Source organism: Colobus angolensis, unplaced genomic scaffold (genome assembly GCF_000951035.1).
Source record: "Colobus angolensis palliatus isolate OR3802 unplaced genomic scaffold, Cang.pa_1.0 Scaffold124, whole genome shotgun sequence".
NCBI classification, from domain to species: Eukaryota; Metazoa; Chordata; class Mammalia; order Primates; family Cercopithecidae; genus Colobus; species Colobus angolensis.
The window spans coordinates 7,372,137-7,377,419 of record NW_012113586.1 but is presented as its reverse complement, the minus strand read 5'-3'; the positions used below and the strand labels follow the sequence as shown (position 1 = coordinate 7,377,419).

The window sequence follows — 5,283 nt, the reverse complement described above, 5'->3', positions numbered from 1 at the left end:
TTTTTAGTAGAGACGGATTTCTCCATGTTGGTCAGGCTGGTCTCAAACTCGCAACCTCAGGTGATCCGCCTGCCTCGGCCTCCCAAAGTGCTGGGCCACCACGTCCAGGTAATTTTTGTATTTTTAGTAGAGATGGGGTTTTGCCATGTTGGCCAGGCTGGTCTTGAACTCCTGACCTCAGGTGATCCACCAAGCCCAGCATGTAACATTCAACTTTTGGAAGAGACAAAGAATTAGCCAGGAATGTGAAAATAAAAATTCGATTTCTAGAACATGTGTCAGGGTCAGTACAAATGTACCCCTCTTATTCTCTCTGTATCTGTGATGCCAGTCCATGAGACTTGAATTTAGTGTGATGACGCCTGAAGCCGAGTGACATTCTCCGTCATTAGAGAGAGATATTATTATGTTCACTGACCCCCACTTAGGCAAGAATGTGGGCAGAGATGTTTCAAAAATCATGGGCAAGTCTTGAGATATGATGAGGCTTTCTTCCTAGCCTGGTTTCCCACTTCCTCCCAGGAAGGGAAGGAGATCAGGGTGACTGAGCCTATCAACGAGGTCTGCAGAGGAGGCAAACGGCCATGGCAGTCAGCATCAGGGTTAGGAGTAGAGCATGTGTTAGTTTCCTAAAGCTGCCATAGCAAAGTACCACAAACTCGCTGCCTTAAAACAACAGAAATGTACTCTTTCACAATTCTGGAGGCTGGAAGTCTGAAATCAATATGTTGACAGGGCCGTGCTCTCTCTGAAGGCTCTAGGAGATCCGTATGTGCTTCTTCGTAGCTTCCTTGGCATTCCTTGGCTTGTAGATGCCTGACCCCCATATCTCTGCCTCCATCGTCACACAGAGGTCTTCCTGCGTGTGTCTGTTATCTCTTCTTATAAGGACGCCCATCATTGGATCAGGGCCCACCCATCTTAATTAATTATGTCTGCAAAGATCCTATTTCCAAATAAAGCCCCATTCACAGTCCTGGGGGTTAGGACTTTAATGTATCTTTTTGGGGGAACAAAATTCAGCCCACAATAGCGTGCTCCTTCTATCTTTCATGTTTGTCAGCAGAAGAATCTGCCGAAATGATTTGGCAGCTAGGACAGAAGGTGACTGAAGTGACTGAAGGAAGGTGAACTTGTGAGGAGGCAATGTCCACATTTCTGAAAATGGGGCACTGGAGGCTTTGTGAGCCAACTGAACCTTTAATCTCCTCCCCCATCCCTGGCATAGGCAGATTTTCAAAACTGCCATCTGAAGTATAGGATACTTGCTAGCCTTCATCTGACCCGTAACTTCAAAATAAACCCTGGCAAAGTGGCCCATTCATCATTCATAAGGTGCAGTTTCACCAGCTAGTTAACATTCCCTTCCCAGGTAGACGTGTGTGTAATTCATTCCAGTATTTGAGAGAGATCTCCCAGAATTCTGCTCAGATTTATTGTCAAATAACTGTTCGGTAAAACTGCGTCTTTTGCTGACTCGGGCCTGGCAGGAAGAGTTGCCACAAGCACGGAGCTCTGGCATCAATTTGTGACTTCCCCGCGGGAGAACCTCAGGGGTGGAAGCCCACAGGCTTGATTGCCTTCTTAGATTAATATTTAATAGGATGACCACCCCCACCCACCCTGCCAGCCCGGATCAGTGCCACAAGTCAAGGCTTGGCCTTGCTGTGCACAGGGGCTGTGAGGAAGATCTGGCAAAATTTTAATTAACTGAAGATAAACATACATAGGGAGCGTTAGTCCATTAGCTGGCACCACCACCCAGAGAGAAAAGGCCTCACTAATCACATGCCACAGCAGGTGAAATGACCTGCAGACCTGCAGCGTCCATTTGCTTTCAAATTAAAAAACATATTTTTGAAATAAATACTCATGGGGCCCTGCTCATCATGTCATTTCCCCTGAAAAGCAGGAAATCTGGGATGCTAATGAGCAACGCTGTCAATATTTTAGCCCAAGAAAGCTGAAAACACAAGTGCAGCAAAACAAGGCTGGGATTGCCCTTCCTTTGGAGGAGGGAGGAAAGTTGGACAGGAAACCAGGGAAAGGCAATCAGAAATGGAGGACTCAGCCCTGTGGAAAAATACAAATAATATAGTCGGCCTGGGAAGAAGTAACTGGATCTAGAAATCAGGCGTGGCAGAGGTACCGATTTGCTCAGAGGCAAGGAATCAGCAAGGTTAGATCGTAGAATAAGTCCGTAATTCACCAACCTTTGGATTACAAGATGGCCAAGAAATAGGGATAGAGCTTGAGTTTACAATATTCTAGAAGGAAAATTTTATATAATTTGGTCAGAAAGTAGGTACTTCATTTGCTCATTAGGCTATATATTCATCACTTAACATGTAACAAGTGCCATTTCAGGTCTGGGGAGGTAGCAGTGAAGGAGACTTAACAAGTCTCTGCTGTCACGTGGCTTACTTCCTAGAAGGGGGAGGCAGATAACAAATACCCAAGAAGATATCAGGTGGCATTTAGGTCAGAGACCCGAACGGTGAGAAAGCGCTGGCCATGCAGAGATCAGGGGAGGGCATTCTAGGGAATAGCAAGTACAAAGGCCCTAAGGAAGGTAAGAGCTCGGCCTGTTGAAGGAATGAAGTATGGCTGGTGCTCAGTGAGAAAGAAGAGGAGAAGAAAAGAGTAAGTCGGGCAAGGTATAGGATATTGGGTTTTATTCCAAGTGTACTTATTCATATGAAACCTGTCATTCCCACTAGATTACAAGCTTCAAGAGGGCCGCGACTCTCTCTTACTCACTCAACACCTAGTTTGCATTCCAGGGCATCTACTAGCTGCCTTCTCTTTTTCTTTGAGGCTGGTCTTCTTCTGGCCCTTCTATAGTATGGTGAGCCAGCCTCCAAGATGACTTCCAATGACCTTTGCCTCCTTTTGTAATCCCCTTTCACATTGAATCAGGGCTGGACCTTTGTGGCCAGTAAAAGAGGGTAGAATTGATAGTGTATGATGTTCAAGGCTAGGTTATAAAAGTCATTCCAGCACCCACCTTGGTCTCTTGGATTTCTTGCTCTGGGGGAGGCCAGCTGCCATGGGAACACTCAGGCAGCAATTTGGAGAGGCCCACATGGAGAGGAACTGGGTCCCTGGACAAGAGCCAGCAACCAATTTGTCATTCATGTATATGAGCCACCTTGGAAGTGGATCCTCCTATCCTAGTAAAGCCTTCAGATGATTGTAGCCCCAGTTGATATATTATTGCAAGCGCACGAGAGACCTTGAGCCACAATTTCAGAACATCTCTGAAAATGGGGCACTGGAGGCTTTGTGAGCCAACTGAACCTTTAGCTCCTCCCCCATCCCTGGCATAGGCAGGAGACCTCCTTAAATTCCTTTTTTTTTTTTTTTTTTTTTTTTTTTTGAGACGGAGTCTCGCTCTGTCGCCCGGAATGGAGTGCAGTGGCCGGATCTCAGCTCACTGCAAGCTCCGCCTCCCGGGTTCACGCCATTCTCCTGCCTCAGCCTCCCGAGTAGCTGGGACTACAGGTGCCCGCCACCTCGCCCGGCTAGTTTTTTTTGTATTTTTAGTAGAGACGGGGTTTCACTGTGTTAGCCAGGATGGTCTCGATCTCCTGACCTCGTGATCCGCCCATCTCGGCCTCCCAAAGTGCTGGGATTATAGGCTTGAGCCACCGCGCCCGGCCTTAATTCCTAAACAGCAGAAACCATGAGAGATGGTAAATTATTATGTTAAGCCGTTAAATTTTGGGTGATTTGTTACACATCCTTAAGAACCCAGAACGCATAGTATAGGGTCATGTATGAAGTAATGGGATGAAAATGACTATGAGAAACTGCTTAAAAGGGATCCTTTTCACATGGGACAGATCAGGGAACTCCTAAGACAAGGGGCGGGCTCACATCATTCCTTGGGGACATCTAAGAGTCAGGTCTGAATGAAAGATCATTGATGAGGTCATTTAAAAATAAATGTGGCCCTTTCCTCTGGCTGGCAGTGCAGAGGCCGCACCATGCCTAGAGTTACTGTAAAAGACATAGACCAGCAGGAGTTCGTCAGAGCTCTGGCAGCCTTTCTCAAAAAGTCCAGGAAGCTGAAAGTCCCCAAATGGGTGGCCAAGCACGAAGAGCTTGCTCCCTGTGATCAGAACTGGTTCTGCACACGAGCTGCTTCCACAGCACAGCACCTGTACCTCCAGGGTGGTGCTGGGGTTGACTCCATGACCAAGATCAATGGGGGACGTCAAAGAAATGGCGCCATGCCCAGCCACTTCAGCCAAGGCTCCAAGCGTGTGGCCCACCAGGTCCTCTAAGCCCTGGCGGGGCTGAAAATGGTGGAAAAGGGCCAAGATGGGGGCTGCAAACTGACACCTTGGGGACAGAGAGATGTGGACAGAATTGCCGGAGAGGTGGCAGTTGCCAACAGGAAGCATTAGAACAAACCATGCCAGGTTAAATAAATTGCCTCGTTTGTAAAAAATAAATAAAATAAAAATAAATAAATAAATAAATGTGGAGGGCAGAATTTATCCATTATTATCAGTTGTGAAGGAGACAAAAGCCAGGGGATTCAAAGTATATAAGAACCTAGAACCTGTGTAACTTCCCTAGGTTTGTTGTTTTTGTTACCCTGGTCTCGTTATCCAGGGTGAAAAGCTCTTGAATGTTTGTCTAGGGTAACAAAGAAAAGGGGAGAGGGTTTAGGAAACAAGATGCCCCACTCCAAAGCTGCTTCAGCGGGTAGCTACTGGAAGAGGAAAGTAGGCCTTGGCACTTGCTGAGGGAATCAAGTTGAAGACAGAGAGCCTGACTGGGCCTGAGGCAGGCCCCCGGGCTAAGAGTTGAAAGGCCACTGCCCACTGTGTTGAATGAATTGAGCTGGGTTCAGTCATTTCCTGGGGCATAGGCATATCTGCCACCTTCCAAATCTGTCTTCTCCAAGAGAATCTTCCTCTTGTCGGAGCTGGTACCTTGCAGGTGAAAATGTGAAGTAATCTCCAACAGCTGTGGGAGGTGAATGTCCAGCAAAGTATTTATCCTCAAACAACCCCCTCCTGGAACATTTGTCTGGCTATGTATTTCTGTAATTAACTGATGTTGTTCAGTTAAGGTCTATTAAATTCTTGTCTGAAAATAAATGTTATCTGGAACTCCATGTGTTAAAACAATAAAAGCAGTGTTGTTCCAGTTAAGGTGGGAACGGGAAAGGGGTGCTGAGTCCCGCTTCCTCTCAGCTTTGCCTCATCCACCCATCCCACTTAGTATCCCCAAGGCCTTTCCTAGGAGCCCCAGCATTCTGAAAATCAT

The 5,283-nt window shown here is 46.8% G+C and overlaps 1 pseudogene; it reads left to right on the top strand.

The window, feature by feature from the left end:
* Nucleotides 1-3,962: 3,962 nt before the first annotated feature.
* On the top strand, nucleotides 3,963-4,412 carry LOC105505334 (annotated as a pseudogene).
* Nucleotides 4,413-5,283: the final 871 nt, after the last annotated feature.